General features: G+C 44.6%; 1 non-coding gene across 1 annotated transcript; it reads left to right on the forward strand.

Annotated features, from left to right (window-relative positions):
• Window positions 1-17,536: 17,536 nt before the first annotated feature.
• Window positions 17,537-17,641, forward strand: LOC125390670 (U6 spliceosomal RNA). Its single transcript, XR_007228843.2, has one exon. It is a non-coding gene; the product is annotated as a U6 spliceosomal RNA (small nuclear RNA).
• The last annotated feature ends 7,811 nt before the right edge of the window (window positions 17,642-25,452 follow it).

Here is a 25,452-nt window from a genome sequence, read left to right on the forward strand (position 1 = left end):
GACTGCATGCATATCTGTGCACCAGTTGTCAGAGGAGGCCAGAAGAGAGCATCACATCCCCTAGAACTGGAGTTCCAGACTGTCGTACGCTGCCCTGTGGATGCTGGGAGCTGAACCTGAGCCGTGAGAGCAGCAAGTGCTCTTAGCTGCTGAGTCATCTCTCTGGCCCCAGATGTCGTCTTCTTAGTATTCTAAAATGTGCCTCTCTGGGGCACAGCAGCACTGACCGGCCATGCATAACCCAACCGGGGACACTAAACGTTGAAGAATTAAGAAGTTTCATTTAAATTATTTTAATTATGTCTTGAAAAAAACAAATCTTGTGAATCCTGAAGAAAGACAAAAGACACTTAAATAGATGAGCCTTGTGTGTGGTTGTTGGTTCACATGGAGCATAGAAGTCAACCTCACAATAAAACGTGGGCCTGTTAGCGACTCCGGGGTTGGGGGGCCACGACATTCAGGCACCCATGGGTGGAATATGCTTCTTCCTGACACGACAGCAGTGCTCCTGGAGCAGAGGATAGCGGTGTCTGATGGCTATCCAAGGGCACAGAGGCTAAGGGTTACAGGAAAGCAAAGTATGGGCTGCTGATGGAAAAGGAGCAAGACTGCAAAACAGCTGCAGACATGCGCACTGAGAAGCCGCTGTAAAGGGAGGGCTCAGACCCTCCCCTCCCCAGGTGAGACCTCTCCAGTCAGCATCTGTCCCCGTCCCCACTGAGCTATTATATCAACAAAATTGATTCTGTGTTAATTGCATAATCATGTACTATCAGTGTTATAGAATTAGTGTATAAGGTACAGAATGAAGACGGAAGCCACCTGATAAAGATGGGTGCCCGTCCACCTCCCCACCACCGCCCAGGATCATCTGCCTTCATCCTATGACAAGAGTTTCTGTCTTCGTCTGGGAGACGGTGGCTACAGCCCTGGCTGGATCGTTTGGCCCACACTGTCTGCAATAAAGCAATAGATGTATAATCCTTGGGATTGCAGTGTGAACTTACCATGAATGTTAGTAAATGGTTGATGCCCCCACAACCTGGCAATGACCATTCTATAGACTACCTCAGCGGTCAGAACAACCTGGTCCCCATGCCTCTTGGTCCTTCAGCTATTTCTCAGCAAGTTATCAATGACCGCACTCTCCTACTGACCCCTGCCTCCCTTTTCTGGTGACTTAGCAGGGGTGCATTTCTATTGCTTGCAAATGGAGAGCACTAGCTATCTCTTCCTCATTAAAATTCTGCTCTTAGTATAAGCTATGTTTAAGCAGAAGGATGTGCGAGCAGAGTTCTGTGCTCTGAATGTCTAATTCTAGCTGTGACTTCGAGGTGAGTGTGCCAGGCATCTGTGTATTTGGAAACGGGTTGCACATCCGCTCTTGTGACATTCACGGAGAGACTTTGTGTGGTGTAGCTGCTCATTTAAAGCAATGATGTTCTCGTGCTCCAAGCTGCCTTTATATCGGGTTTTAAAGCAACAGCGCTCTGTCTTACCCAGTTTCTTGATGGTCCACATTGACCTTGCATGGTCCTTTTTGACTTTGAGTTCGCTCACAAATCATTGTTGTTCTGTAAGTCTCTTTTAAGAGAATCTGTAATATCCTAGATTAGACTCAAGTGCATTGAGAGGAATAGGCCATGTAGACATGGTTGTTAGGCAAGGCATGAGTAGGGTCTGTCCCAGCATCCAGTGGAGAAAGAGGAGCTTTTATTCTGAAAGGTGGGAGAAGAAGAGTGTTCAGTTCCTCTTCTGTGTCCCTTGGCAAGGTAAGTCCGTTACTTCCATGGTGTGCTGCCTTGGTTGAAATGAAGGATCTACATACAGTTACAAGAAGACAATCACAAGAAGTAATGCCACCAAGGTGAAGAACAACTTAACTTGTAAGTGACATGAAAGACAGGAGGAGTGGGAAGATAATTTACTTATGCAACCTCGTTCATGCACAAGGGGTGATGGGGAGGCAGAGTGTACTTAACACATCATTAGCAAGGTCCTAGTAAAGTGTGAGTAGTGTTCTATATAGAAAGTAAGGTGTTGGGTGCAGTTGCTGAGACAGCATTGAGCCATGATTGGAATACACTCTTTGAGAACTATACTAATCAACTGCTTGCACCTCAGCCACTTGTCAAATGACAGACAATTAGAGGGATCCCTGCTACCCTGAGCAATCCCTTTACCAAGCATTTCCACTGTCAGCCCCTTCTCTATACTCCTACTAAGAACTAACTGGTTGTGGAGGCTGGTGATCTAGTCCACATTAGTCTGGCAGCTTTCATAACAGGTGTAACTCTCCATCCACTGTGCCCTGAAGTGCGGACAGCTGATTTAGGCCTAGGCCCCCAGAGACACTCCAAGAGACCTCTGTCTCTTTGTTCTTGCTATCTGGGGTAACAAGGAACGGGGCAGCAGCTTCCTTGGGTACCGACGAGAGGCCTCGTCTCCTCTGCAGGTATGTCCAAGGTCCAGACCCAGAAAATTCGTAGTAGAATTCCATCAGGAGGTAATTTGGTTCTAAGGTAGTAGAATTCCATCAGGAGGTAATTTGGTTCAAGTCAGCAATAAGCATCATGAAGAAATCAAAGCAACATTTGATGATGGAAGGGAAGGGGTTAAACGAATGGACCACCGTCTCCCAGCAGTGGTCTTTTTTTTTTTTTCTTTTTTTTCTCTTTTTGGTTTTTCGAGACAGGATTTCTCTGTAGCTTTTTTGTGGACCAGGCTGGTCTCGAACTCACAGAGATCCGCCTGCCTCTGCCTCCCGAGTGCTGGGATTAAAGGCGTTCGCCACCACCACCCGGCTAGCAGTGGTGAGAAACTGAGTCATGTCCTTGGTTTGATTTAAAGCCCACACCTGGCATTGCTGAAATGCCAAGAACCTGAGACCAGATAAGCCATAGGCCTGAGGGCAAAACCTATTAGTATTATTTAGCTAAAGGGCATAGCAGTAAATGACCTCTAATGAAATAGTGCTATACCCATAGATGAGTACATCACTGAGCCTGCATCAGAGAAACTTCTTGTAGCCGATGGGAATTAACACAGAGACCCACAACAGGACAATGTGCTGATGGTGACTCTGGTGTGCTCAGCCCTAAGTGGGACGTCTTCATCAAACCCCTCCCCTTAAGGCTCAGGGGTCTATACAAAAGAGGAGGCAAAAAGATTCTAAAAGCCAGAGGTGGTAAGTAGATGACTCCATCCAAGGAAGCAGTATCTTCCTGACCAAGAGGGCTGATGCACATAAGACCTCACAGAGACCCTAACAGCGAGCACAAGACCGGTATAAGCTTAACACTGACGGAGGGCCAGTTCGGAGGAAGGAAGGTAGACAGGAAGTCCCACCCCTAGCTGAGGAATCATCGGCATTGGATTGCTGTGTGGAAAGGGAAAGTCAGTTTTCTCCAATGGAACCACACTCCAGGGCAACCCTATGCCCAGGCATCGTTGGCTAACAGGAAGTAGGCTGCATGTTTTGCTTGTGCACTTTTTGTTTGGCATGTTTCTGTCTTACTGTTTTTGCTGTTTATTTTAGTTTTCTTTTTGAGAAAGGAAATGAAACTGGGTGAGTAAGAGAGGTGGGAAGGACCTGGGGGGGGGAGGGGGGAGTTACAGGAGGGAAAAGAATATAAACAAAATAATATTATATGGAAATTCTGTTTTAATTAAAGAAATTTGTTTAAAAGGAACCGAGCTATGAATACTGTGTACAAGATTTGAGGACAGCATGGTCCTGCAGCGGGTACAGTAAGGGCGAAGGCCTCAAGGCTTGGCTTGGGTTTCTAGAAACAGTGGGCAGACCCGGGGGGATAGCAGAGTCTCTGGTCAGAGAGAGGCGGTGGTTCGTGTAGGAACACAGACCCTGGAAGGAGTTTGTTCTGAACTAGAAGAGTAAGGGCTGAGTGTGCTGAACTTAGACATGGCTTGGTTACACACCATCATCTTCCTTTGATTATTCTCTACAAATAGGTGCCTTTAAACAGGCTTAACACTTTAAAGAGCCCACTCACGACTTTTGGTGTGATCTTAACACTCTCTTATATGTGTATGAAGGGCTGAGTGTGCTGAACTTAGACATGGCTTGGTTACACACCATCATCTTCCTTTGATTATTCTCTACAAATAGGTGCCTTTAAACAGGCTTAACACTTTAAAGAGCCCACTCACGACTTTTGGTGTGATCTTAACACTCTCTTATATGTGTATGAATTGAACAAAGGTGGCAAAATGGTGCCTTTGTAGCTAGAAAACCTAAGACCCCAGAATGACCACAGTCTGTGTATATGGTTCATTCTGTGCTTAGATACTTCCAGTTCTAGGGTACTTACTGTTCCATATAATTTTAAAAAATTAAATTGTCCTAGCACCCAGGAGGTGGAAACCAGAGACTCAGGAGTTCAAGACCCCCTTCCCTACATAGTGAATTCAAGGCTGACCTGGGCTATATGAGACCCTATCTTTAAAAAAGTCACTTATATATGACTCTAGAGAGAGACAGACATACACAGAGAGATAATCTCTCCTCATCCTTTCTGCTATAAAGTAAAAGTGAGTCCCGTTGGTGATTTATCTCAGTGTTGGAGTGCTTGCCTAGCATGCTTAAGGCCCTATTTCCACACATCAAGTAAATAAATGAATAAAACAAAATTTGTGAGTCTTCTTAATACGGAGTCTCTCTCTGGAGCACTGCGTTGTTGGGAGCAGCTTTATTAGCCCTGTGTCTAAAGGGTGCAGGTATGTCCCTTGGCCATTGGGTCAGGATGGATTTAAATGTTCATCAGAAACCACTTAGAAAAGGAAACCTCATTCCGTTTGTCTCCCAGGCTGTTGCCAAATGATACTAGAAGCCCTCCAAGCCCATCCCCTGGCTTCTGCCACATCCCTGCAGATTGCCAGCCTGTGCGTGTCTGAACCTAACCGCTGATGCATTCCACTCCTGCCCTCCATTTAGGTCAATAGATATAAATAGATATGAGGAGAGAGGGCGGTGGCCCAGTTCCAAATGCCTATGCAAATATCAGCTTCACTCTGCCCTGGGATACTTAATTTGGAAGGACCACACACATGGGTTCTAATTCCATCCCTGGTGACACACCCCTTTCTACTCTCTAACTGCTAAACCTGGCTTTGTCCTAATACTAACATTTTTATGCGCTTATGATTCGGATGCAACTATTTGTTGATGAACAAGACTGCTTAAAAATGGGCTTCTGAATAAAACTTATATCTTATAGTTCACCGCAGAAAGTGTCTTTAATGTGGGAGGAGGAAGAGGTCTCAGAACACTATAAACAAGACTCTAAAAAGTCATTTAATTGGTGACTGGGGGTGGTGGCTTAATCCCAGCACTTGGGAGACAAAGGCAGGTAGAGCTCTGAGTTTGGGGTTAGCCTGATCTACATAATAAGTTCTAGGCCAGTCAGGGCTACCTAGGGATACCCTGTCTTTAAAACAAAGCGAAACAAAAAACTTAAATTGGAAATTGACCATGAATCCTAGGAAAGAGTAAAAACATTAATTGATTAAAATGTCTTGTGTAGGGTTTGCTCCAACCTCTTGAGAGCTTTGCTGTTTACTTTTATAAGTGATACCCTTAACAGAGGTATTTGTAGAGGGCCTGAGTCTACCACTTGGAACACCTCCAGTCTTCCTAGGATCTTTTGTCTCATCCTGCTACTATAGACTGAACATTTGTGTGCCCCATCCATTTCTAAAATCCATAATTTGAAACCTGATCCTCATGGGCTAGTAACAGTTGGGGCTTTGGGGAAGAGATTAATGATAAGGGTAACCCATTGGGAACAGCATTAGTTCCCTTATGAAACAGACCCAGAGGAAACTCCCCTGAGCCACCTATGAGGACACAGTAAAAAGGTGGTCGTCTATGAACTAAGTCATGGACCCTCAGGACTTACCATTCTACCAGTGCCTAGTCCTCCAGCCTCCAGAACCCATGGGAAATAGACTTGGTTGCCCAGGCTATCTGGTCTATGGTATTTTTGCTAGCATAGACAATGGACTAAGACATTTGATGTTGCAAGCGCTCGAACATAACATCTTTTGTTCTGATTTGTTTTCTTAGAAAATTCAATGGCCATGGCTTTTTGTCAGGGAGAGAAAACTATCATTCACAGATGATATTATTTTTGGTCATTTGGATTTTGTTAAGAAATTGAGGGTACAGCTGAACTCGAATTTTCAGCAAGCATCAACCACTGTATACATGAGTGTTTTCCTTTTCTGTAACTCAGTGAGCTCCCTTCAACTTTCATCGATGCCCTCTTCCCCTTACAGGAAACTGAACTTCATATATACGCATACATAAATACACAGCAGCCACATTACTCTTCAGAAAATGAGCCCTTCCTCTTAAACATTTCCAAGAATCCTTGAGCTTATTGGAATATTTGTGGCATCATTTGTTCTAAATATTGTTCCTATTGTCCACTCAGTGGTCATCACGAGAAAGAAATAATATATCAAATAGACTCGCACGTTTTAAAAACTATCCTGTACTTAATAAATTATAAATATACAGTGAAGGGGTAATAATCAATGAATTCTATCAGAATGTGGGTATATTGTTTGGAAGTAATCATTCCCCCTTTAAAGGGGATTATCGTAGACATAGACACATGCATGTGTGTACATGTATGTGTTTATCTCTATGCACGTGTGTATGCTTGTGTGTTTCTGTGTATGTGTATAGAATGAGGGCCATTTCAATCCTATCAAATAGATATGGCCACCATTGAAATCCTGGTGGACTTTTTCACTCTTTGATGGTGGAAACTTCACAGCCAACCACTCTCCGGATAAGGCAGACATTCTCTGAAAATTGTGTTTGCAGCTTTCATCTCAGAGAAATGACAGATAAGTGGATGTGGTTTATTTAAAGAGAGTCTTCGGATTCTGGCACAAGTGGCTACATTGACATTCCTCAGATTTTCAAGGTACATGTGTAGCCCTCATCTATTAAAAGTAACCTTGACCCTACCCCATTGAACTTTGGGGTTTGAGGATATGTCTGAAAGTAGACGTCATAATGATTTCGCAGTTATTTGAATGACGAACTTTTTGCTTGTTTGTTTCTTACCATGTGTGTGTCTTGCTTGATCAGGAAGATTTTCTGAATTGCACATTTACTGCAGTTTCTTACTTCTCTGCTTTCACCTATGGCCTGCAAATACCCCGAGGCCCCTTTTGTGACACTACTTTTCTTCTGAAGAAAGGTGGCCAAGCTGCAAAGTCCGTGGCTAAAGTTCCCTTGCCCTAGAGCTGAAGATCAAGAGGCCTCAGCCGTTTTTCTGGAAGATGCCACATGCATGATTCTGAGCACAGGCTCCAATGTCTTAGAGTGACTAGAGAACCACACACACTTGCTTTCCCCCTCCTCTCCAAGCAGGTTCTACAGCGGGTCTCAGCTGCATGGGCAGATCTGGGGAGGAAGAATAGACTTCAGCTTAGGGAAGTACTGGCTGCCCACAGAGGGAAGGCAACATAAAGGTTTTGCCCAGCAGGCAAAAGCAGAGAATCTTTTCATTCTTCCTCTGGACAGAAAGATTCTCTTAACCACACATGTTTCAGCTTTGAGCTTTATGAATTTTACAAAAATATATTGGAAGGTTGTTAAAGTTCACATTTTGGGTCTCCAAAAAAGGATCACAACACAAAATCAACTTAATATCACTTCAATTTAGCTGAAGTGCCACCTCCAGCACCGTTCCAGGGACAGACCTGCCTGTGGTGTGGAGGGAATGAAGAGAGGACAGACACACAGACACAGAAGAGCTGGAGTCAGGTTGTCTGGCCTCTCTGATGGAGAAGCCTCAACAGCTGGGACGTTCGGCATGTTTACTATGTACAGTGGAACAGGAAGGTGAGATTATTGCATGCAGACAAACAAGGAGCCAAGGTTTATGGTTGTCAGGGATTCTGTTGCTGTCATAAAACACCATGACCAAAAGCACCTTGGGATTGGAGGAAAGGATTTATTTTACTCGAGGTTCCCTATCAGTTCATTAACAAACGTGATGAAGGCAGAAAGTCACACAGGCCAGGGACCTGGAGGCAGGAGCTGAGGCAGAGGCCTTGGAGGGGTGCTGCTTACTGGCTTGCTCCTCATTGCTTACTCAACATACTTCCTTTAGAATTCAGGCTCACCAGCCCAGGATGACAACATCCACCATTGACTAAGTCCTCTCCTATGAATCTTTAATTTAAAAAAAGTTCCCTACAGGCTAATGTACAGCTGATCTTATGGAGGCATTTCCTTAATTGAGGCTCCTTCCTCTCTGATGACTTTAGTTTGTGTCAAGTTGACATAAGACGCTCCAGCACAATGTTATACAGCTGAATCAAGGAGGCGGGCTTGGTTTGTCTCAGTAAGAACAGTCTCTTTAAAGGGGCTCTCTCTTAATGCTGTATCTGGGGGTGGGGGCGGAGAGAACACTATGGTAGACATTTTCTACACGTACTGTCAACATCTCTACACAGACCAGAGGAAGACTTTGCCCTCCCTCTGAGCCTCATGGAGGGTGGGAAGGCTTTGCCATTTCCCATGGGTCTGAGGTTATGGTCCTTGACGTGACTGGCTCATATCACCAACACACACATACCCAAGCCTTAACACACCCAGGGCCTCTACTCCCTAACTCTAAGGAAGTATTCTCAAGCCAAACATGGTAGCACAGACCTTGAATCCCAGCAGAAGCAGGCAGGTTTGTGTTGTGGAATATTAGTTAGTTTAAGATGTCTTACATTTGATTATGCTGTGGAATGTTGATTTAATGATACAAAAGATGTGTTGCATTCTTTCATGTTGCATTTGTTTAACTCTGTGAAGCTGTGTTACTTTGCCTGTCTAAAAACCTGATTGGTCTAATAAAGAGCTGAATGGCCAATAACAAGGGAGGAGAGAGAAATAGGTGGGGCAGGCAGGCAGCGAGAAGAAATAGAAGAGAAGGCTTAGGAATGAGAAAAAGAGGAGAGCAGGACATCCAACCACACAGCCAGACATGGAGTAAGAAGAAAAGAAAGATGTATAGAACAAATAAAGGTTAAAAAAAAAAAAACCCAGAGGTAAAATGCAGTTAAAGAGAAATGGTATAATTTAAGTTAAAAAAGCTCACTAGAAGCCAGGCGGTGGTGGCACATGCCTTTAACCCCAGCATTTGGGAGGCAGAGGCGGGTGTATCTCTGTGAGTTCGAGGCCAGCCTGGTCCACAAGAGTTAGTTCCAGGACAGGCTCCAAAGCTACAGAGAGACCCTGTCTCAAAAAACAAACAAACAAACAAAAAAGATCACTAGAAACAAGTCAAGCTAAGGCTGGGCATCCATAAGTAAGGATCAGTCTCCTTGCATTTATTTGGGAGTTGGGTGGTGGGCCCCCAAGAGTTAAAAACAAAAACTACAGATTTGTATGTGTTGGTGCGGGAGAATTGTCTGTATTCTGTCAATCATGTTTTAAATAAACGCTGATTGGCCAGGCAGGAGGTGTAGGCGGGAAAACCAGACAGGAAGTGGAAATGATGCAAGGAGAGCAGGAGAATTCTGGGGAGGAGGAAGCTGATTTCTCCCACTCCTGCCCAGACTACTGAAGCAGCAGGATGTGAGCTGCCCGGCTGAAAAAGGTACTGAGCCACATGGCTAACATAGATCAGAAAAATGGGTTAATCAAGATGTGAGAGTTAGCCAGTAAGAAGCCTGACCAAATGGGCCAATCAGCATTATAACTTATAGAAATCTCTTGTGTGATTTTTCTCTGGGACTAAACAGCTGGGGTACTGGGCGGGACAGAAAAACACAAACAAGCTGGCCCCCCTCATGTTACAATGTGTTGGAGGCCAGCCTGGTCCACATGGAGATCTAGATCAGCCAGGACTACATAGTGAGATTCTGTCTCAATACAACAATAAATAAAAGAAATACAAGAAAGACACACACTCAGAGGAAAGTAGGGGAGGGGTGGTCTATAAGTTGAAAAATATCAACTTTACAAAAACCCCAGTAAAATCTTTTATTTTCCTTTGATCACCCTTGGGAAAAATGTCATAGAATTCCCTGAAGAACCATTGATCTAGAAGTGGCCAACAGACTATTCACACGGCCATTTCTGTGCCTACACAGAACGCTCACTCATGTACTTGTTGTCTCTGATGGCTTTCTTGTTACAGTATTGATCTCACTAGTTCTGGCAGTTGCCAGGCAGTGGTGACACTCAGGAGGCAGAGGCAGATGGTTCTCTCTAAGTTCAAGGCCAGCCTGGTCTACAGAGCAAGTTCCAGGACTGGCTCCACAGCTACTGAGAAACCCTGTCTTGAAAAACCAAAACAAAATTAATTCTGGCAGTCATCATATGGCCCTCAAGCCTAGGTTATCTACCATCTATTGCTTATATGAGTCCTTTCCGAAAGAGTCTAACATTTTTAGAGATTCATTTTTTTTTTACACTCCTAGAAGTCATTAGTAACATATTTAGTGAATCCCTGTTATACAGCATGCTCTCTTCTAGATGATGGGGGAATACAGCAATGACTTAGAGAGACATTTTTCCTCAGCATGGACACAAATAAATGAATACAGGATTTTGTTCAACGTCTTATACAGCATGAAACCCACACGGGTGCTGCATTGATGAGAAGCCAAGGCTAAGAGCACCCGGATGCATACTTAGGAGGGATGCTAAGGGGTCATTACCAGCTCTCTGTTGCTCCTCGTGCCGAATGGCTTTGATAGTGGCAGAACTTGTTTTAGAAATTATGCTAAGTACCTATGCCAGGACCCACTGCCAATACTGTGTGGGGCTGCACAAGAAGACAGAATTACTCACAGAGCATGGTAACAGGTTACTCCAGCTGGAAGGATTCAACCTGAGAACAATAGATGGAAGATTAGAAAGCTACAAGGCTAAGTTTTAGTCACCATACCATAAAAATGAGCTTCAGGGAACAACAGGATGTGCGCTAAAGTTACAGGAGAGTCTTTAACAGCTGGGAGCAGCAGATGCTTTTGTGCATTTTATGTGCTCTGTGTACATCACTGTGTTGGGGATGGAGAAGTACTCTGATTAAGCTGGAAAATTATTAAAAGAGTTAAAGGTAATGCTGAGCCAGCAGAGAGGAATTTGGGCACGGTCCTCTTCTCATAGGCTAACAAGGCCTTACAATGGAAGATCTGTTTATTTTTTATTCATTCCTCATTTAAGCATAAGGCATGCTTTCCCTCATTCCATGTTAAAAAAGCCGTGATACAAACCATCATGTAGAACGGTCATCTACTCCAGTTTACATCTCTGGTCAGACCAAAAAAAAAAAAAAAGCAACAACAACAACAAAAAACCCCAGAAGCAAAAATACTATGTCTAGGGGGCTGGAGAGATGACTCAGAGGTTATCTGACTGCTCTTCCAAAGGTCCTGAGTTCAATTCCCAGCAACCACATGGTGGCTCACAGCCATTTGTAATGAGATCTGGTACCCTCTTCTGGCCTGCAAGCATACAGACAGAACACTGTATACATCATAAATAAATAAATCTTTAAAAAAAATGCTATGTCTAAACTTTACCACCAATATAACTTTGTGGCTTTTCAGGAAAAGAAAGAAAAAACTGTGCCTGAATCATTATGAACACTAAAATGCTGCAAAGTTTGGAACGGATAATGAAAAGTGGATTCCAGATCCGTTTCCAGACAGTAGAGGTGCCTGATGTTTTGCTTGTTCTCAGACAATACGCTCCACGTTGTAAAAGATGGCAGAGTTCTCACGGTCCCTGGGGAAGCAAAGCTAATTCCTGGTCTGTGGGAGCATGTTTGTATTGCAATGATCTTAATTTACCCATAAATAAATTATTCTCCTCCGAGGCCCATATAAATATAGTTTTAATTGCATGCCAACTGTTAGGCCCAAAATTAGACCGCTCTGGTTCTTCTCTGCCAAGGGGGCGGTGTTCTGGGATATTGGAGTTGAGATTTTTGTGGCTTTGGGAGAGAGAAAAGGCATGACGAGTTTGTGGACTCCTGGCTTCTGGGTCAGACAGAATCCGTGTTCAGATGTTTCCCAACAAGCGCAGCCATAGCTATGCCAGCCTTTTTATCTTCGCTGTCCCTTTGAACCCCCGTGGTCCATTTGCACAAACGAAGCCACGGAATGAGTCAGAGACTGCCCTCCTGGCTTCTTCCTGCATTCAGTCTTCCTTAATTAGCAGAAACAGGCCCCGCTTGGAAAAGATGTTTGTGCCCTGATGACGAAGTGCCTTCAAATAGTTGCCCTCTAAAGGAAAAAGTAGGGCGATCTTGCAAATTAACTCGAGCACCAGGGTATATAGGTCATGTGTGGAATGAGGTTGACCCCAATAGAAGCGAGGTTGGGAGCCAGCCGGGGATTTGAACACCCTCCCCACCATCAGCACTCCCCCACCATCTCATCCCAGCACAGCAACTGAGGGCTCCAGGCAGGAGCTTCCTGTTTTCAAACTGAGAAAACAGAGACTAAGGACTTGTGCCTCAAGGAGTTGCTGTTCTTGCTAAATCAGATGCTCTTTAGAAAGAGGGTAGCGAACACAGTTGCTCCCCGTCTCAAGTTCCCAGCGAGTAAAGCGCACACTCATCTCCAGCTCTGCTTTCCCCTGTCCCATTTTCCTTCTGCGGAATGGTGAAAGCTGAAAATTCAGTGCTTTTTCTTAACACAGTAACGACTAGAAACCACAGCAAATCACCGGGATCCTGGGTATCAAGTGTGGTGATGGACATCAGGCATTCATGTCTGTTAGTGCCATGACTGTCCAGAAGCATTCTTCATGCCCTTGAGCTAAAGCACCAAGTGCCTTTTTAATCCTCATTTTATATTTTAAACAGTTTAAAAAGTCAGTCTTTTAAAAGGATTATTCAAGCAGCCTTGAAGGATTTCCACGTTTTCTTGAAACACAGGTGCTATTCTTCCTTCCTGCTTACTTGTTAGAAATGCATGTACTTGGGGCTAGGAGCGTCGCTCAGTGGTAGAGCATGCACTTACCATGTTCAAGGCTCTGGGTTCGGTTCCTATCACCAAAACAAACAAAGCATTTACATATATAAACCCAGAATACTGACAATTACCTGCAATTCTCAATTTTGCTGTTATAGTAGTACCCAGTTAATAGAATAATAATTTGAATTCTCCTTTGGGAGTGCACAGAGTTTCATTTCGCTTTCTATGGTCCCTGTTCACATTTGCCGTGCCTTGAATTTTTTTTTTTTTTTTGCTGGCAGATCTGTTCTACCATGTTTCTGGGCATGTATAAGAAAATTTCACAAAATTGACTAAAGTTTCTTCTTAGGTCTTGCCCAGTGTTGCTGAACCAAACATGTATGACTCCGTTGTACCTCTTTGTCACTTTGAATCTCCTAACTCCTTGGTCAGTTATATCTCAGAATCAGAAAAGAGTGGAATGAACCTGAAGCCTGAGAAAATTCTTGAGCTGATTCCAGACTTTGATTAATAATTATTGATTTCCCAGTGATTTATTTAAAACAATCCTATCTGCTTAAAACTGTGCTCCTGGGAGTGGATTGCACACCGTTCTTAGTCCCCGCAGTACTGCAATGGTAGGTTTAGCCATGCAGGACTGCAGTGGTAGGTTCAGCCATGCAGGACTGCAGGTGAGTTTAGCCATACGATACTGCAGCGGTGGGTCCAGCTATGCAGTACTGCAGTGGTGGGCTTAGCAACCTAGGACTGCAGAGGTGAGTCTAGCCATGCAGCACTGTGCGGTGGGTTTGCATCTATGGGTTTACAACAAGATGTATTTTTTATTTTCCTTTTGGAATAGAAAACACATGTACATGTAGCTCTTTTGTAACTTCCGGGGGACACCTCCTTGCCTGTTTTCCTCACGTTCACACATGCTCTTTTAGGAGGAACTGCAGCAGAGAAAGCTATCGAAGTGTCCCTCCATTCTCAGTTCCCCAAACTAGCAGGCCCTGCCACCATTTGGGTCTTTTGCCCACATACTCTTTCGCTGACTCTTTAAACACACACATGCGTGGATGCATATGCAATTCCTCCTCGACACGTGGTTCATCACATTGGTTATCCACTTGCTTGTCCCTCTTCACCGTACAATTCTGGTCATTATTATAAGTCAGTGTGCATCAGGTTATGTCTGCGAAAAGGTAGTTTTCTTTCTTTGCTTGTTGCATGTGTATGTAAATTTTCACTCAATATGTTTTCATTATTGTATATTAATTATGCATAATGAGGGAAATTGTTTTCATACATGTACACAATGTATGTTGATCATATTCACCCTGTTTTGGTCATCTCTTGTTCTCTTCCCCACTCATTCTGACCCCTTTCTTCCCAAGTGGCTCCTTTTCCATTTTCATGTTTTTTGGGGATAGGGTGGGGTGCCCAGTTTTATTTGGAGGATCATGGGAGGAGGCTTGTTTATAAGCCTACTGGTGGCTACAATACTGAAGAAAGTGTCAATGTATAAAACTGTAGAGAGATATAAGAGATAGATAGATAAATAGATAGATGATAGATATAATTTTTCAGTGCTTGAATATTTCTTAATAGATAGAAACAAAACAAACCCAGAATCCTACCATCACTGAATCATGGACTGAATGCTTCTGCTCACCAAAACCTCCTAGATTCAATTTCCCAATGTCTAGTGAAGCTATATTTGGAAATAGAACCAATGTGGAAGGAATTATTTAAAAATGAGGCCCTAAGGATGGGGCCTAGAACTAGATTCCTTTGGATTAGTATCCTTTAAGACAAGACACCAAAGAACGTCTTACTCACTAAACTTACACATCAAGTAAAGACCAAGCCAGGAAGAAAGCACTCATCAGAAACTGAATCAGCACATTGACATCATCATCATCATCACCACCATCATCATAACCACCACCGTCATCATCATCATCATTATTATTATTTTGCCTCCAGAACTGTGAGAAAGGGAATTTCTGTTGTTTAAGCTACCCAGTCTCTGGGATTTTGTTACAGCAACTAACTGGACTAAGACAGGGTAAATTCTGTGGTGTTCCAAATTCTTTCTTTGTTGCTTCCCTTCCTGTTTGGGTTTTAGACACAGGCACAAAACAAAAAGGAGGAAGAGGGAAGGAAGAGAAGAAGGAAGAGGAAAGAAAGGGGAAACAGATGCTGGCTAGGGATTTGTTTTCTTTTGAGTATGCTTGGCAGAAACGATGTTTCCAAGCCTAGCACGAATAAACACCAAGTTAAAGGTCAGACAGCCTTAATAGCCGATGTCTTAAAGGTAGGCAGCCAGCTAATGCCCCTGGCTCCCAGCATGCCAATTTTCCTTTGCAGATTCCTTTTTTATTTCTGCTTCATGGACCCAGAAAAGAAAGCAAAGCCAGGAGGGGTCCTTCCCTGTGGGGAACAGCCTCTGGGAAGCAAATTGACTTGGACTTGGCCACTGGGTGGTGTCCCCAGACATGGCCCCCTCTTGGTGATGTCCCAGTATGTGGTAGGCTCACCAGCAGTGTGGTCCAGACAGAGCCGAATGGGACCCTTGCTGTAAGCAGTGTCTATCCTAGATCCAAGCAAGAGGGGTCTTTGGACTTTAACGGGTCTCACATTTTGATCTGCCACTTTACCTTTGCCCATCCAGAACACATGCTCACCCTTATAGACAATACTCTGGGTGCCAAGATGCTGGGGTTCCCTGCCTATGTGGCCCTGGCCTTGTGAGAGCGATCAAACCACTACCGTTTGCCTTTGGGGCCCTCAGGTAGGCTGTGGACGTCTGTTTTGGGGGGAAGCACAGTGAGTAGAAAGAATTTGTGGGGGATTCTCCACAGTGTTCACGAGGCTCCTTGTAGTTTGAAACAGGGTTGGGGCTGGACTGAGATGAGAAAAAGTCAACAGCTCAGTGTTCTCCTTTTTCAAATATCATTTCTAATAAGTGCTTTTCAATATTCTATAACTACTTAGCTTTGCTGCTTCAGTCCCAGTCCCCATGGGCTGTGTAAAAACTTAAAAAGAAAATCACCTACATGTTTACCTCTGCTTTATGATAGGAGTCTTTATGATAACAATCTTAAGAGATTGTTAGTAGTGGTGCATAAATTTCTGAGGAAAACAGATCACAGAGATTAAGGTAAGGAGTGATAGATAGGAAAAGTTCAGGTCAAACAAAGAAGAAAAAACTTGGGCAATAGGAGCCTTATCATAGTCTGGATCATAAGACACAGTAAATGCAACATCTTGGCAATGAAGATTGGGTTTGGGTCTTCAGAACCCGGTGTTTGGAGCCTCTCATCCCTGTAGAAAATGGTGGGGACACTGATGTTACTGAAAGGAATGCGGCCCTCAAGCGATGAACCACAGCTTGTCCCCAGGTTTTGCTGTTGGCCTGGTAGTGACCTTTGCAGCGAGAGAAGCGGAAGAGAGCTACCGTGTCAGCGCGTTGGAAACAGGAAGCTGTCAACAGTCCCTGACCTTGACTCACAGTTTACCCACGGGCTTCGAATTAGCTTGTTTATTCTTCACAACTTAATGAGCTACTACTCCATTTTGCAGGTGAAAAAAACTGAAGTGTAAGGTGGTTTATTAACGACTCACGTGTGAGAGCAGGAATCCTGTTTGTCTCGACTGCAGCCCTTATGGCTTCCTGTATTGTGTCAGGAGACGCTCTCATACGGTGGGAAAGAAAGGCTCTGAGGCAGCATCTCCTGACCTGTGCCGGTTCGCAGCATAGATGGGCAGTGCCACTTAACTGGCTTCTGGGCTGGTAAGCCAGGAGTAGCAGAGACGACGCACTTACTCTTTGTGACTTGGTTTTGTTTTCATGATTTCTTTAGAGGGCCTTCTGTTGCTGTGGAAATGAAGACTGAGAGTAAATCCTCTGCAGAGCTCACACACTTAGGGGCGGAGCACAGAGTTCACACAGTTAGAGGCGGAGCAACGGAGCTCACACAATTAGGGGCGGAGCCACGGAGCTCACTTAGGGACAGAGCCACAGATTCGGTTTGATGCTTTGTAACTCCGTAGACTCCTTACCTGTTCATTATCATATTTACTTATTTATCTATTATTTATCTATTTGTGTGTGTGTGTGTGTGTGTGTGTGTTGGCATACATGTGTGAACAGACCACTTACGGAATCCACAAGACAGTCTGTGGAAGTCGGTTGCTTCAGCCATATATGAATTCCAGGGACTGGACCCAGATTATGAGGCCTGGCAGCAAGCCTCCTTACCATTGAGCCCTCTCACTGGCTCCATAGATTTTTCTCTTAAGAATACTACTAGATTAGCTATTTTTTTCTCACTGTGGTGACAAAGTGACAAAATTCTTTGAAGAGCAACTGAAAGGAAGATGGGCTTATTTTGGCCCATTGAAGGGCCAGCCCATCACCAAGGGGAAGGCATGACAACAGGAATGCCGAGTGAGTGATCGCATTGCATCTGAAGGAGGAAGGCATGATAACGGGAGTGCCGAGTGAGTGATCGCATTGCATCTGCAGCCAGGGAGCAGAAAGCAGTGCATTCTGGCTCCTTGCTTTCTCTCTCCTTCTGCTCCATCTGAGACCGAAGCATATACTAATTGGAATGGTACAGAGGAGATGAGCATGATCCTCTGCAAGGATGACACACAAATTCATGAGCAGTCTATCTTTTTGAGAGCGGTAGATCACTCCACTCCCCCCCACATCCCTTTCTCATCAGTGGTGATGGTTGTGTAGGTTGTCTGGATGCGGCTTCCTGGGGGAAACAACCCAAGTTGGGAAACAGCGACACGCTAAGCATGCAGATAGAAAAGAGGATCCTTGATTATATCTTTGGTTGTGGTTATAGATTATTATTATTATTATTATTATTATTACTGCTGGTTTGTTTGTTTGTTGTTTGAGATGGTTCTCACTCTGTAGCTCTGGCTGGCCTGAAACTTCTCTGTAGACCAGGTCAGCTTCAACTCACTGTGACTCGCTTGCTTTGCACTCCCAAGTGCTGGAATTAAGGACGTGTCCCACAGTGCCCAAACTGGTGACAGTTCTGAAACAGCACTCTGAACGCCCTTGTCTTAGGGATGCTCATCACCAGAAAAACAGAATCTTCTCCCTACTGTGTCGGTCCTTTCTGCTGGTCCTACGTGCCACACAGACCGCTGCAGCATAGCTAGTTCAGTTAGCACCATCAGTATGCCATCGTATCGTTAACACTTGGTGAATGTTCACTCCTGCCAGAAATTGTTATGCTTGTTTGTGCATTATCTAATTCAATCCTCACTGTAGCCTGTAAGATAAGAGCTTTTTCTTTTGTAATTTTTGTTTTACATTACTGCTCAATGGAGTTAATCTTTCAAAGGACTCAAAATGGTAAGTCACCAAACAACATCTGAAGTCCCAGACACTTAACTTTGGTTGTTTTTTTAAATCATTAATCCTTGCAATCCAACAGATGTTTTGTTATCGTTGTTTTGCTGATGAGGAGCTTGCAGTTTAAAGAGATTTGTTGTGGGAGTATCTTCCACTGCCTCAGCCAATAGTCTGAAGCATGAGCACAAAGTGCAGCGGGGAGCGCCTTCCGCTCCGTCAACCAATAGCCGCTGAAATACCAGCCCACTGGGGCGTGGTATATTTCTCTTTTAAAAAGAGACACAGATCCCGGATCAGGCTTTCTTGGTTCCGGCGCTTGGTCCCGGCTCCTGCTCCAGCGACTAGGCTCCCTTCCTGATGGTTTATGGTGTATGTAAGTTTTACCCCCCAAAATAAATAACCCCTTAAAATATAACTGGTGTGGGATTGATTCGCCGATAGAGATTAAGTTCTGTCCTGCAATGGTCAATGGAGGGCACAGACTGGGGCCTTCCTGGTTGCAGGCCTGTGGGTCTAGGCTCTTCCCCTACTGATGTGCCTACTCACCCTCAGCCTTTAGCTCTTCCTCCTCTTCCCTGTGCTATCCCTCTCCCCCATGCTTTGTTCTTTTCTCGGTGACCCCTGATACTCATCTCTACTTGCAAGGTTCAGAACTCTTCCCCTGTATCACCTAGAAATAGGGAATTGTGCTGGACAGTTTGATGTCAACTTGAGTCATCAGAGGGGAGGGAGCATCATTTGAGAAAGTACTTCTGTAAGACCGGGTTGTACCCCGGCCTGTAGGGCATTTTCTTAATTAGGGATTGATGGGAGAGGGGCCAGTCCATTGAGGGTGGAGTCACCCCTGGGCTGGTGGTCCTGGGTTCCGTAAAAGAACAGGCTGAGCAAGCCAGGATGAGAAAACCAGTAAGCGGCACCCCTCCATGGCCTCTGCATCAGCTCCTGCCTCCAGGGTCCTGCCCTGTTGGAGTTCCTGTCCTGACTTGCTTCGATGATGGACAATGATATGTGTAAGTCAAATAAACCCTTTCCTTCCCAAGTTGTTCTGTTCATGGTGTTCCATCCCCGCAATAGTAGCCCTAACTAAGACAGGTATCCTGCGTTGGCCCTGCCTTTTGGCAGTCCTAAACCTCTGTTGAAAAGACGCAGACCGTGGTGGCTACAAAACAAGGAGACTCACACACACAGAGCTCCTTTCCAGCTTGTTTCAGTCTACTGTGCCAGGGCGCTGACCAGAATACTTTCATGGGCTTGAACTCTGTTTCTCTGTAAATCAGATGGGGCAGGGTGGGAAGAGGAGACTGGGGAAGCCTCTGCCACCTTTAAGCCAAGGCAGAATTGAATATTGACAACGTTTTGTTTGATCTTTAAATTTTATTTTATGTGTCTGAGTGCTTTCTTGGCCTGCGCGGATGCCTGCGCACAACACGGATGCCTGATGCCTACCGAGTTCAGAAGAGGTTGTTGGAGTCTCTGCAGTTGAAGTGGCATATAGCCGCAAGTCAGTGTATGTGTCCTGGGAGGTGAATTGAAGCCGTCTGGAACAGGGTTCTTAACTGCCGAGCCATCCCTCCAGCCCCAGAATCCTGATGATGTTAACACAAACACACTGTCTACAGACCAGAGCAGTACGGCGGAAAGACAGACAGAAAGACACGTTGCTAACCTCAGGGACAGGATTGGGTCTAGATCTGCAGCTCTCAACCTCCCTAAGGCTGGGACCCTTTAGTACAGCTCCCCATGTTGTGGTGACCGCCCCCCACCAGAAAGTTATTTTGTTGCTAACTGTAATTTTGCTACTGTTGTGTAATGACAATGTAAATATCTGTGTTTTCTGATGGTCCTAGGCAACCCCCCCCCCCCCCCCCCCCCCCCCCCCGTGAAAGCGTCATCTGACCCCCTCAAAGGGATCTCGACCCACAGGTTGAGAATCACTGATGTAGAATTTAAAATTCCGTGATGTTTGCTTGGTATGTTTCCTCCTCTCCTATAGGCTGATCTCACTCAGAAACCTTGGCCCTTCCTCTTCCACCATGGTTGCCCTCTCCTTTCTGCACGCAGATCTGAGTTGTTGTCCTCTTTTCTAGGTTTTAGTCCCAATCCTGCACACTTCTCGAGAAGCAGGATGCCTTTAGAAATCCCCCTGCTCAGAACAGGCCCGTTTCCCTAAAGCTAGCTGAGGCTCTTTTCCCTAAAGTTAGCTCACCGTTTAGGAGGTATGATGACTCCACTCCGAGAGGCGGATTATTCTGGAAGTAGGTTCCACCCCTCCCCCAACCCCTTTGGGCTTCTGACCGCCCGACAGGACTGGTCTCTGCGGGCACGGCTCTTGAGATGTCCCTGCTTGTATTTTACTCAGTCATCGTTACACAAGAGGACGGCACACCCATGGTGGAGGACAGCTATTGTTTTGTCTGACCTCCATCCTTCCTTCTTTCCCTGGAGACGTACCTCACATCTTCCTGTGAATGGCTGGAGGACTTCTGACTAAATCTGGCCAATCATGTATTTCATCTCTCAAGCCATGTGATTTGTTGAAAGAGAATTCTGAGTATAATTCTGAGTATACCATAAGCAAGTTCCAACATGAATGACCACAGGACTGATGGGGCTACAAAGGAAGAAAGGAAGTCACCCAAATGGGAAAGAAAGTTTCTGCCATTTGCAGAAGACATGATTGTATCTCTAGAAAAATCTAAATACAACCACCAAAATACAGACCTTCACAAACTCAGTAATACTGGGAGATACATTACCAACATACAAGAGTCAGAGTGCTTTTATGAACTAAAACTGAACTCTCCAAAAAAAGGAACAAACAAACATATTATGAACTAAAACTGAACTCTCCAAAAAAGGAACAAGCAAGCAAACAAAAAGTGCTATTTTAGTACCATTGGAAGAAAGAAACAAAAAAACAAAACAATAACAACAAAACCCTTAGGAGTGGATTCAACCAAGGAGGTAAACAATCTATAAATTCGCACCAAAAAACTGTGAGAAAATGAAAGAAATGCAGGAGACAAATAGTACAGCCCATTCATAGATTGAGACAGTTAATATTAAAAATGCCTACACAACAAATCAACCTAGATAATCAATCTAGAATAATCAGTGCAATCCCTACGACAACTCAATATTTTCTAGGAATTTAGGAATTAATCCTAAAATTCATATAAACCCCAGGAGACCCTGAATATCTAAGAAAAACATGAGCCAAAAGAAGAAAGTAAGGTACCTCGCTGCCTAATTTAAATTTCCACTCTGAAGCTATACCAATCATAGCAGCATTGTAAAGCGCAATATTACACATAAAGACCAATGGGGAAGAATAGAGAACTGGTTAATAAACTGTGAATTTACCATCAGCTGATCTTTAACAAAAGTGTCAGAGGTGTCAGCGCCACACAGTGAAGAAAGGATGGTCTCCAGGGGGCTGGAGGGATGGCTTAGCAGTTAAGAACATGCACTGTCCTTGCAGAGGACAGGTATTCAGTTCCCAGCAGTCACACTGGATGCTTTGAGTTATCGGACGCCTCTGGCCTCCTCTGAAGGCACTGCATCCATGTGCACATAACCCCACCCAGACAAACACATAGAACTAAAGATAAAAGAGGAGAAAAGGTCTTATAGATGGTATTGAGAAAGGAGAGCAGTGTGAGAGTGGAAGTGGATATCCATCTCATGTGCAAAAGTCAACTTGAGTGGATTAACCATGTCTCTAAAATGTGAGACAGAAATTGTGAACTTATTAAAAGACAGGGGTAAGTCTTCTTGGCATTGATTGGCCTGGACAGTGCTTTATTGGCATGACTTAAAAGCAAGGGCATAAAAAATAGAAATAGACAAATGGGACTATATTTAACTTAAAATCTAAAGTCATTGCAAGCTACGTGTGGTAGTGTACACCTGTAAGGACTAGCCTAGGTTACAAAGCAAGAATCCTTCTCAAGAAAAATTTAAAAAAAAAAATCACAAAATCTTAAGTGTGTGATATGGTGAGTTGATGAATTAGTCTGACTTAATAACTTACGACACATACATATATCAAAACATTCCATGCCTTAATGCACAAATTTTTTATTTGTCAATTATACTATAATAAAGCTGCAGGGGGCAAAAGGCTCTCCTTTTCTGAAGAGAGATTGTCTCTATGTTTTAATTTTCTTGGGAAGACAGGAACTAGTGTTCTGAAAACAGCTCCAATATAAGGGAAATTCGATAAGTATTTAGTAAGAGAGAAATGAATTAACCCAACACACCATTTCCTGTAGACAATACATTTCTCTTTGTTTTTTGGCTTATAGTGGGAGGTCGACCAAGTAGAAACCAAAGCCTTAACAAGCGAAGTTTCCCGTCACTGTATTATTAAACGAGCTCATGTCTATTAGGAAGAGAATGCTTGCTACCCAAAACAATCAATGTTTCGACTCCTTACTTCTCCTTTGATGCAGGAGAGTGAAGAGGAGTCCTGCCTGTGACCTCAGCAACCTAGGCTTTGCTTGGGATCCAACCGTTTGTGGTCCCTTCTGAGTGGACCAAGGGGGTTCAGAACTTGTGACGATGCTGAAGGCTGTTACAAGGTCACGCATTTTCAGATAATTGAAGTCTATGATGAATATCTAATTTTGTGGCTGTGCCATGGCTTTTGAATGGACATATGTCCTCTAGACTAGAGGCATGGGGAACCCCAATGTTTGGGAGAGATGAGAGACAGGCAAGGATGATCACATTTCAGAATTAAGCAACTGTCAACCAGAAGATGTAGCAACTTCAAAAAGTGGAAATGATATTTCTGGTAATGTCTCCTCCTCTTCTCTCCCCACCCCCCTTTTTGTTGTTTCAGGTTTTGTTCTTGTTTAGAGACCAGATCTCTAGTGGCCTAGGCTGGCCACAGAGTAGCTCTGTAGCTGAGGATGACCTTGAACTCCCTAATTCTTCTGCCTCCAGCTCCCAAGTGCTGGGCTTTACGGTCACGTGGTTCCCTGCCTGGCTGCACTGCTCTCTGGGTTGTCCCCTTCTCTTTGCTCCAGACTGTCAGTCTGTACAGCACTCACTCTTGGCTGAACCCCATGCCTTGCTCCTGGTTTGGCAGGAACTGATGGACGGAAGGTGTTGCCTGGAAGCCTCCTGCCTCACTGTTTACTCTGGGAGAAGGAAGTTCTGTGGCTCTAGGTTAGACTTGACCTAGTGACCCAGAATACAGATCAGTACTTCCCATCTTTCCTTGGCACAAATCCCCAGACCTTGCCACGAGAGAAAGGGATGGAAAAAGGTGGAATGAGGCTGGCTGAGGGTGGGGGGTTGGGGATGGGGGCCGGGGGTGGGGGATGGTAGTGCCAGTGTGTGACACAGGCCGGGGAAGTTCAGGAGAGGCATGTTTTTCATTTGCCATAACTGAAGGTACACAGGACAAAAATGAGTCAATTGCCAGCCAACTCCGGCTCTGGTAAGGTTCCATGTCACCCTTTAGTGGCACCCAAATCCTGCCTTCTCTCCTCCAAGCTGCCACACACGCTTAACCGTTTCTTGTGACTTTCTTAAACCACAGCTGGGATTTTGTGTGAAATTGTGGTGGCTTCAAGGGTTTGATATACTCGGCAACACTGTTTACTTTGTGAAAGGCAGAACCCGAGCAATGGTCATGTGCTAATGAGAATAATTCTACCCTCCGGGCCCAGTCAGGCCACACAGACACGCCTTTGTTTTTACATTAAGACCTTTCACCTGAGCGGTGTGCGTGCGTGCGTGCATGCGTGTGTGTGTGTGTGTGTGTGTGGTAGAGCACTGGTGTAAACACGTGTAAAGCCTTGGGTTTGGTTCCTAGCACAGCAAATGAGCAGAAACACCTGTAGTAGGATGATGGGATGGTGCCCCTCTGTTGCTTTAATGAATATTTGCTCAGCACCAGCAGCTGCTCAGACTGGGCATCTCTTATCTGTAGACAAGAGGCAGTCTTATTTAGGACGGCACGTGACTCGTAAGAAACTGGAGTGTGTACTGCACTGACTCTTCTCGCTGCGTATTCCTTCACTTAACCCACACAACCCCGACGGCTGCATTTCCGGATGAAGGCATCAAGGGTGAAAGGGACCAGCTGAAAAATGCTGTGCGGATAACACTCAGCCAAGGGGCAATTCTGTCTCCAGCTTCTTCCATCGCACCCCTAGGGGGCAGAGGGAAGGGAGGCAGGAGTTCTTAGTTCATTGTCTCTCGGGTCTGAACACTGATACATTCCTTTAGTATAAACGCCACCTCTTGAGAGGGAAGTCTTTTAAGTGGAAGATGTATATAAAGTTCCAAGAAAATGAATGATGTCCGTAGGTTTCTCTTTAGACTGAATCCATTCTGTTGCTGGGATAAACACCATGACCAGAAGCCACTAGGGGAGGAGGGGTCTGTTTTAGCTTACACTTCCAGGTCTCCTGTTCATTACTGAGAAAAGTCCGGGCAGGAACCCCAGCAGGTGTCATTGGAGGAATAACCCCACCCCACCCCCCAGCCCCAAGCATCTTACACAGCCCAGGCTCATAGGCCTAGGGATTGGTCTTCTCACATCATCCACCACTGGTGACAGTCTCTCACAGATGTGAACATAGGCCCTTCAGTTTAGGCTCTTCCCAGGTGACTCTAAGTTATGTCAAGTTGGTGACAAACACTAACCAATACAAAAGACTAGGGTGGAGGTGCCCGTGCAGTAGAATTTACGTATTGCCACTAAATCATATATCTAAAAATGTCAAGAATTGTTAATTTTTTTAATGCAGTGTGTATTTTTCAACATTTTTCTAATGTTCAGGAAAAAAGTTTTTTTAAAAGGGCATTATCAACACTGTGTAGGGTCAGGGAGGGTTAGTAGAATTCAGATGTGCTTCTCATACCCCATATTTAATACACATGGATCCTCTCCTTCCCCTAAGAAATGTCGACACAGTTCTCTCCATGTTTGGAGAGAACTCAATAACCCATGTTTCTCTCCGAGGCATTATTTTACAAATCTCATATTATCACACATTCCACCCCTTAGCCGTGTAAAATCCAGGGACGGGAGAACGCCCAGGATGGGAACGCGCGTGGTCACGGCAGTTGTGACGCAGAGACCTGGGAACGCGAAC

Source organism: Myodes glareolus, chromosome 13 (assembly GCF_982192425.1).
Source record: "Myodes glareolus chromosome 13, mMyoGla1.1, whole genome shotgun sequence".
In the NCBI taxonomy this organism is placed as follows: domain Eukaryota; kingdom Metazoa; phylum Chordata; class Mammalia; order Rodentia; family Cricetidae; genus Myodes; species Myodes glareolus.